Here is a 10,125-nt window from a genome sequence, read left to right as displayed (position 1 = left end):
CTTCCTGCTCCACTGGCAAATGATTGAATTTTACAGGCTTGCTTTTGGGGACTTTGATTTTTCCTTCTCTTCGTTGTCCATGGTCTTTTGTCCTGAATCTAAAACCCTAGGGTTCTTCTTCCCTATTTCTTTTTTTTTTTAGGTTTTTTTTTTTGCAAGGCAAATGGGGTTAAGTGGCTTGCCCAAGGCCACACAGCTAGGCAATTATTAAGTGTCTGAGACTGGATTTGAACCCAGGTACTCCTGACTCCAAGGCCGGTGCTTTATCCACTACGCCACCTAGCCACCCCCCCTATTTCTTTTTTTATGGATATTTTAAACTCTACTTATAAAAACAAGTTACCAAAAACACTATCACAACTGGTAGCACTCAATAGATTCTTTCTCCCTGTTTCAGTAATATTTCCTGGCTTCCATATCAATAGGTGAAGATCTTAAAGTTATAATTCCTCCTTGGGATACCAGTGCTCTTACCTATAATTCTCTTTTTTGTAGAGAAGTGGAAACTGGATATCCCTATCTCACCCAGGTTTGCTAAACAACAGCCACTCTTGGGCTAATCAGTGTAGAAGCTTTGACCACTCAGTTGTTTCTGATCTATTTGAGAGTTTGCAGTCTAGATCCCTATCCCTCCAACTCCTGAGGATTCACTATGACTTAGTGGGCACTTTTATTATTATTATTATTAATCTTTTTTAGGTTTTTGCTAGGCAAATGGGGTTAGGTGGCTTTCCCAAGGTCACACAGCTAGGAAATTATTAAGCGTCTGAGGTTGGATTTGAACTCAGGTACTCCTGACTCCAGGGTTGGTGCTCTATCCACTGCACCACCTAGCTGCTCCGTCGGCACATATTATTAATTTTAGCCCTATTGCAGCCTTTCCAGGATCAGGGATTATAGGAATTCGCTATCATACTTAGTACTGTCAAATATTTTAGAGGAATACCTGTCAACCTGATGGTGATGTATTGTGCCTATAACTTGAATTCTCGAAAGGTCACAGTCACTTTTGGTAGATTGGTGCTAGTTTTTCTTTTTCATTATGATATATGAGACTAAGTGATAAATTAGGGAGATTGAATGTCTTTTACTTCTTGTTTTTTGGAAGGGTGAATATTGTACACTAAAATACCACTTTCTTTATGGTTTTCTAGTGGCTAGTCTCAGTACCCCCCACCCCCACCCCGGTCGCTTTTTTTTAAATCACATGTGTGTTTTCCTATGTCTCATTGTTCAACTGTTTCTGACTCTTTGGGATCCCATATATTATTTTCCTGACAAAAAATACTGGAGTGATTTGCTATTTCCTTCTCTAATGGTTTAAGCAAACAAAGGTTAAATGATTTGCCTAGAATTATGAAGCTAGTGGGTGACTGAGGTCATGTTTTGAACTCAGGTCTTACTGATACTGGGTCTAGCAGTCTATATACTGAACCATCTAGCAACCTCCAAGGCAGAGGTAAGTGACTTGCTTAGGGTCACACAGCTAGTATTTACTAGTCTTCTATACTGACCAGAATATACTTTCCCCCCTTTATTTACTTTTTCAAGTAAGACAATTCTTAGATCAAAGGTTGGTCTAGGTTCTGATGGGAGCCTTTAAATTCTTAAATTCAAGGACTGGGATGTTGAGGTCTGAATTCCTAAATTCCTAACTGAATGGGTCTTAAAAAGTTATTTTGAGGGAGCCTTCCATGTTGTTTGTCCTGGGATATGTTTTGCACAACCTATTCCAGGTGCCAGAATTACTAGTTACAGGTCTGGATAAAAAATATGAGTGACATTATTGGATACAATAACATTGAATCTTTTGGATTCAGTCATAATACATGCTTTGGTCCAAACCAGAGATGTATGTTTGAGTCCTTAAATGGACAGTTGGAAGAAAGTAAAAACTAAGACAATCTTAATAAATCTTACAGTTAGCCAGGACTAGACTTACTGTCCCCAGGAGAGCCCTTAAATCTAGATTTTTTTTACTTGTTTATCATTCAGTCTCCAGCTTGGTGCTGCTGCTGTTAATTTTTCATACATAATACATCAGAAAATCTGGCAAATATTCGATGCATAAAAATATGACATCTTTAAATCCTGGCACCTCAAATTGTATAGTGTTGGTATCTGAACTAGCAAAATTTCTGTATCAGAAAGGCAGACCAGATTACCGTGAAATCAAATATTCTTTCATATTTTTCTTTGGCTGATCTATGCAAATTGGTGGTTATGAACTAATTCAATAAGCAAAGCTGACTACAATTGCCCTGACTCTGCAGAACTAAGATTCTCTGTGCTTAAAAAAATCTGAGCCCAATCTTCATTTCTATTTTATTTTTAATCAAGAAAGATGTACTGATCGAATTTTTGGGTAAAACAATAAAAACCCAAAGACCTTCCTTAATGATTCGGGACTAAATATGTTCGTCTTTCTCAGTCCAGTGAGTCACCACTGCATCATTTATGGGGAGGGGCATAAGGACTGATTTCTCTTCTTGTTATGTTTTATGTCAGAATTTAGAAACAGAATCCTCCTTACTCAGAATAAAATTGATTCTTTAAGATCAACTATCAATGAAATGTTTCTGCAGATGGATGAGAGGAAAGGGACCACTTTCAAAAGTTAGGGTTTCTGTGTGATGGAATGTGCGGCACCATTCATTGGCACTGATGTTCAACAGATTACTTTTGCTGGAGATGGCCCAGAACTCTGCCTATGAGGTTTGGAAGTTAGGCATAATGTCATTTCTGCATCATAAGCCATAGTAAACAGGGTAATAAGTTACCCGTTGTGTCTTAAACCTAAATGTTCCATCTGAGAGTTGAAAGTCCTCTATCAATACCACTAATGGGTACTTTTCTATCTTACTATCCTCATCTTATATTACTCCCCAGCACAGGTTCTCTGTTCAATTCTATAAATCAACTTGCTATCTTCTTCCAGAACTTTAGCTCAAGGCATCCACTATGCCTAAAATACTTCCCTAGACCCTTATACCCATCCCCACCCATGTTGTGCCTGAGTGTGTGTGTGGGTGCATATGTGTACCCACACCCCCCATACACATACACACACATGCAAGTGCCCAGGTTCTTCAGTGTATTATGTAGAAATACTAAATGAGCCCCAGAAATTGTTATTGCCTGCTGTCACTGGGTGAGCTGTCAACCTCATGCCAGCTAATGATGGTTTTAATTAGCCCGAGGCAAGTTAAAGACAACAACAACAATAACAGCATAACATTTCCTAACAATTAGAACTATCTAACATTGCACTGAGCTACCTTCAGTAGAAGTGGGTTTGCCCTCAGCAAGAATTTTTTTTTTAATGTTTTTGCAAGGCAAATGGGGTTAAGTGGCTTGCCCAAGGCCACACAGCTAGGTAATTATTAAGTGTCTGAGGCCGGATTTGAACTTAGGTACTCCTGACTCCAGGACCTGTGCTCTATCCAGTGCACCACCTAGTTGCCCCTCACTGGGAATTTTTAAAGAAATGGTGGATGATCCAACTCTTAAACTTTACAAACCAGTGGCAAGGATTTTTAGGAATGATACAGGATTGCATTATCACTGCTGAAGCCCTTGACTGCTTCATATCTCCTTCACCACCTTGTAAGTATTAGGAGATGACGAATAAGGAAGGAGGCATATTAAACAGGAAAATATGGTTCAGGGACGTGTAATGAAATTGTACACCTGAAAGATACATCTGAATGACAAATAAGTATAAAGAACTCATTTATCTCTCTTATCCATCAGTTATTTTTAAAACCCACTTTATTCAGGAATCTTCCTCTCATTTTCTTGACTTTGTCTCAGACTTACAGTTTTTTTCCCTAGTGACTCTGCCTACCTTTGGTGTGTATTCTTCTAGAAATCTAGATTGTAAACTTCTCAAGCATTACCATATTGTTTCCTCTGTATTTAGCTTATTACCTCTCCCATCAACCAGATAGCTTAATTTTAAATTTTGTTCGTTCCATAAACATTGATTAAATCTTTTGGGGATATTCTCGTTCCTTGGTGGAATTGAAAAATAAAATGGATTTCATGTATATGAGATACCTTTAGAATAGTTTTGTTTTAAGAAAGGCATTAGTTTGACTTTTTAGTCCTATGATATTTATTTGTGGATATGAATTCCATGTTGGTAGAACAGGGCCAATTTAAAAAAAGTACTTTAAAGAACATTTTCAAAACTTTCCCAGCTAGCTGTCAAAAATATTGAGCAATAATTGGTGGTATAACTATGACTAATCATTGTCCTTTTTGTGTGGGAACCACCTTACAGCTTTCAGGTCTCAAAGGAAGTATGACTTATAAATACCCAAATTTCAGCAGTAAATACATGTGTCTAATAGAAGAAGAATTAGATTTTATTGGATTGGACACCTGAATTTGGGGTTTATTTTCTATTTCCATGTTATGTCCAATATATGTTAATCTACCTAAGACTTCTTAGTTTCCATGTTTATTTTCATTGTCAAGTTTGATTTGTATTGGCACACCTTGCTCCTGCCTTTTTAACAAAGGAACACACTCTAGTGAATGAATATTTAAGCAGTATAAATTGATAATACTATAAATACACTCTAAAAATGATAGGTAAAGGCATAGTATCCCTGAAAAATCAATTGTAGTATAGCTACACTTTTTTTAGAGGGTTGGATGACTTTGCAGGAATAATAAACATTCTTCTTTACATAGGAGCTTAAATTTATATTCTTAGGGTTCTTCAAGTTCAATGACTGTATTTACAAATGAGAAAACTGAGTCTAAGTAAATATTAAGTGATTTATATCCAAGGTCATTCAGGTAACCAGTGACAGTCACAATTTGAACTCAGATCCTGTGACTCCAAGGTAAGATTTTATCTTAAGACCTTTTGGCCTTGCTTATTGAAATGTTTTCCTTCATTTCATACAATTTCCTCCATTCAATAGGAACTATAGTTCTACAAATATCACTCCCCTAAAACACAATTGAAAAAATAGGAAATTGTTCTCTTTACATAAGATGGAACATTCTCCTTTCACAAAGAGTTGAGCTTTGTTTTAAACCCTTCTAGCTCTGAATATATATGCTTACAAGATGAAGGTGTGACAGCTAGACTCTGAAGTTGACAATTTCTTTAGAGATAATTTTCCTGAAAGCATTTAACTTTTAGCATGTTTAAAAAAAATCAATGTATATCATCCTGTCCCTTTGTGACAGCAGTGGGCTTATGGTTTAATGTTTATCTCCTAAAGTTTTTTTAATTTTATTATTTGCAACACTCACAGAGGAAGCCTGTGCCATCTAACCAATGACATATGTACATGATGGGAGACCATGATGCCTTCTGGGAGCCAACAACTTATTCTAAATAAAGCACTTTCATTAAAGGCAAAAAAAAAAAAATGGGCTGCCACTGCAGAAAATCTTACCGAACACATTATTACTGTATTGAGTTCCATGGAATGATGAGCTTGTTACCAGAGTTTCTTGCCCATATCTGGAACCCTATCTTGTGGTCAATGAAGGGAAAAGACTCGGGCTGCAACTCTCTGGATATGGTTCTCATATAGGTAGCATAGGGCCAATATTTTAAAAAATGCTTTAAAGCATTTTTAAAAAAAAACTTTCTCTGACACCCTCAAAGAGACTGAGCAATAATTGGTGGTATGGCTATGACTAACAACTGCCTCTTTTGTGTGGAAGCCATCTTCAACCACATGGCTTTCAGGTCTTGAAGTAGGTGTGGCTTTCAAATACCCAAATTACAGCAGCAAGTCTGTATGAATGATTTTTTCCCCTTTGTAATAATAATGTCAGAACTGTTATTACACTTGGCTCTGTGAGAGAATTGGAAGTGTTTCTCCAAAGGGAAGTGCTTCCAGCTTCATGGCTCTTTCAAGAGTCCCATTCCCATGTACTTGCTGGAAACTTTCAGGAAACCACATTCCCCTTCACGTCCCCATTTAGCAATGTGATCTCTCCCAGCCAGAATACTTCCCAGACCACCTCATCAGCCAGGCCTGGGAATGGAATGTGACAATGAGGGGGCAAAAGCATTGGGGTTTAGGATTTGTTTCTGTGTTGCCTTTGAGAGGAAGAGAGAAAAAGGATGATTTTTCCCTCTGAGAGTGATTTGTCAATCCCTCAGCATGTTTTGAAAGATTTGAAGTCTCTAATTTTCCAAGAGACAGGGGTGAATGGGATTTGAGTTGGCAGAGAGACTTAGTTTTCTCACTGAGTTGCTAGAGCTGTCCCTAGATTTTTTTGGGCTGAGAGACACACATGACGTGTGAAAGAAATGGCCATGGGAACCTCACAGGGAATGCTCTGAAACTTACTTGGGGAAATGATCAGAAAAAGCAAGCAACTAATAAGGCCTGTAAGAAGAGAAGGATACGAGTCTGTGTTTCAAGATTCAGAGCTGAAAGAAGGGAAGTTGTCTGGACCTATTTTTATATGCCTATACAACAGAGGAAGGAGGGAACGTGGCCACTTGCCATGAAAAGAGCACTATTTTAGGCTGAGAAGCTACATGAAATACATTGTCATCTCCTTAACATCTACAACTCCCCTTCTTGTTGTGTTCCCTTTGACCTAATTAATCATTGTTGTCTTCCTGGCACTGAACTATTGCTATGAATTCCTTTTATAGCATCATCCTTCTCCTCACCTTGTTTTATAGATGTAAAAGTTGAGGCTCAGAGCAGTTTAGTGGCTTGCTCAGGGACACACAGCTAGGAAGTGCCTAAGACAGGATTTGAATCTAGGTCTTCCTGACTGCCTATCTATGACCTAGTCATTTGGATTGGGCTATTCTTTGACTTTTTACATGCTCTACCTCCTTTTTTTGTCTAGTATGATTCTTTACCTTGACTTATGTGAATTGTCCCTAAATATGAGTATAATTTCCCAGGGGAGTCAGGATTTCACAAAGAAGGGGAGAATGTGGAAGAAATAATCAATGGATTTTAGCCTTGGAAGTTTGGTGTCATAGGATTCAGAATGCTGGATGTCAAATAAGGAGGATCTGAATTTGAATCTTGCCTGAGACACTGACTTTATGACCCTGGACACGTCACTTAACCTCTCCCAGACTCAGCTTCTTCATTTGTAAAATATGGGTGATAATCTAGCCTTAAAGGATTGTGTGAGGAGTAAGTGAGATGACATATGTAGGGTATTTTGTAAGTCATAAAGCACTATATAAATTCTAGTTATTATTAGAACAAAGATATTAGAAAGTACAAAGAATAGACAAATTAATTTTTAACAAGTGCTTTCTATATAATATTGTCTGTTCTGATAATAGCTCATATTCATATAGTATATATATGTGTGTGTGTGTGTGTGTGTGTGTGTGTAGGGAGGCACTCCTCACAACATCCATGTTAGATAACTATGCCTAGTGAAAATATTGTTACCATTTTAATAGGATGGTAATTATTTGTATTCAGAGAAGTCCAAGTCCATGAATATTATATCATTGTTAAAACTCAGACTCAATTCAATTATTAAATCTACTATGTTATCCCATTGTCTCCTTGTTGTGAAAGTACTACTTTGGCTAATGGAATTAAAAAAATTTTTTTTTTTAGATTTTTTTTTTTTTTTTTTTTGCAAAGCAAATGGGATTAAGTGGTTTGCGCAAGGCCACACAGCTAGGTAATTATTAAATGTCTGAGACTGGATTTGAACCCAGGTACTCCTGACTCCAAGGCCGGTGCTTTATCCACTAAGCCACCTAGCTGCCCCCCACCCCAATTTTTTTTGAAAGTAAAAATCGGTCTCAATACAGAGGAAGAAAATTTAGTCAAGTAAATGTGTTATACTGCGTAAGACAATCTCCAAATCATAAGCATCAGCAGTGCTGTTCATGTTGATGCTTAAGTCGTTTCCCTTTGTTGTCAGAAATAGTGTGAATCTAGACTGGGAGACTAACTTTCCAAGCATTCAGAGAAAGGATATGAAAGATCCCAATGGACTTAAATTCCATTGGAGGAGAGAGGAAAGACAGGAATCTGAGGAAAGATAGGAAATTGTCAAGAATGAAATTTCCAACAACTAGAGGAACAATTTTTATGTGGGGAAAAAAAATTTCCTAAAGAGATTATTGTGAATTCTTAGGACACTCATAAACCAACTTAAGTTTTTAAAAATATTTATAGCAAAGATGGAAGAAAGGGCAAGTAATAAAAGATTAATACCAAATGTAGCTTAGCCTTTTACAAATAGTGTCAGGATTTCTAAAACTTAGCTAGGTGACACAGTGGATAAAGTACTGACCCTGGTTAAGGAAGAGCTAAGTTCACATTTGGCCTTGGAAACTTACTTGTTCTGTGACCCTGATTTAGCCACTTAATTTCTGCTTATCTTAGTTTTCTTCCTTTCCTTAAAATAGGGGTAATAATGGGCCCTACCACTGAGGTTTGTTATGAGGATAAAATGAGACAATATTTGTAAAGTACTTCACAAACTTAATTCTTATAAATGTTACCTCTTCAGCTGAAGTGAGACCAGAGAGGAAAATGAGACGACAACAGCAATAATAAAGGATTGTTAAACTATATTGGGCAAGAGATATAGAGTAGGATGAGAAAGGAAGGAAGGGAAGAGAGGGAGGGGGTGGGAGAGAGAGACAGAGAGACAGACAGAGACAGAGAAACAGAGAGAAAGAAATAGACTCTCCTCACTCCTTCAAGAGAAATTCCCTCTCAGCAGTCTGTTTCTAACTCTGGAATTGGATTCCTCAGCTTTCAAATTAGAGTGAGTGACCGTTAGACTGGTTCACCACTTGACTGATTAATATTTTTATGTGTGAGGTAAGAGATATGTCAGTTTCTTTCAACTAATTACAAGATGTTTCCCATATGACATCCAGCGACCAAAAGTCCTATTATCCTTTCATTTGATTAAAGGCTTATTCATACATTGAATAAAAGTTGTAGGAATAATTCTAATACCTAGTTTAATATGTTGATTAAATGAATGAACAATCTGTGAAGAACTGATCATCCATTTCCAGCAGTCGATAGACAAATGTTATTGACAGGGTAAGCAAGACAGCTCAGCTGAAATAGTAAGACATCTTGAGGGGAAGACACAAAGTGGCTTGTATCAGGCAAGACAAGCCACCATAACTGCCTTGGCAACCCTATCTCTTCAGACTCCAGTAAAAACACATAGCTCTGAGTACAAGAGCACCGGGAAGAGCAGTAGTCTTGCTACTTATCTGACCTAAATACTAGCCTTGCTTCTTGTCTGACCACTGGAGGCATCACCCAGAAAAGCCACACTTGGGGAATTGTGATTTGTTAATTACTTTATAAGTATAAGCTGTTCCTAAAAGATGGTCAAATGGTATTGGTGATATGACTTGCACATAAACCGAATTTAAGTAAGGCAGTTGTGTGAAGTCATTGTACTAGACAAATAGGGAACCATCGGTTTATAGCAAATGGAGAAATTTTGGATGTTGTGGATAAGTTTGCTTACCTTAGCAGCAAACTTTCCAGGTATGTTCAATTGTATGATGAAGTTGACACACATTATCTCTCTTCCAGAGTCATCAGAGTTCAGTGGCAAGTCAAAAGGCAAGATAACTGGAAATGCCTCAGGATGTGATAGTTGACCTAGGCTTCTTTGATAGTTGACCAAGTTCTAATTATTCCATAGCACATGCTTCAGCTTCCTTCTTGGTTGCTGGAACAATTTTGTTGTCATCCACTGTTCCACTGGGAGAAGTCTTTAATGCTTGGGATAACTCAGACAGGTTTCAGACTCTTCAGTTTCAGAAAAGGAAATATGGTGTCTTGTGACAATCATAGGCAGATCTCTCTCTTAGTCAATGCTGGCAAAATTCTTGCCAGAGACTTCTTAATTAGGCTGATCCTTCACCTGCAAGATGGTTATCTACCAAAGAATCAGTTTGGCTTCAGAAAGAGTTGAGGAACACTGCTATGGTGTTTCCTCCCCATCAACTCCAGAAGAAATGCCAGGGGCAGAGTAAAGGTCTCTACAAAATGTTCATTGATATGATTAATAACTTTGTGAGAGGGCTTGTGGAAAATCAAGACAAAATTTAAGTTCTGGATAGTGGATGATACTCTTGTACTTTACTAATCATCAATGGAGTGA

This window comes from Macrotis lagotis, chromosome X (genome assembly GCF_037893015.1).
Source record: "Macrotis lagotis isolate mMagLag1 chromosome X, bilby.v1.9.chrom.fasta, whole genome shotgun sequence".
In the NCBI taxonomy this organism is placed as follows: Eukaryota; Metazoa; Chordata; class Mammalia; order Peramelemorphia; family Peramelidae; genus Macrotis; species Macrotis lagotis.
The sequence above is the reverse complement of the archived record's forward strand: the minus strand, read 5'-3'. Positions refer to the sequence as shown.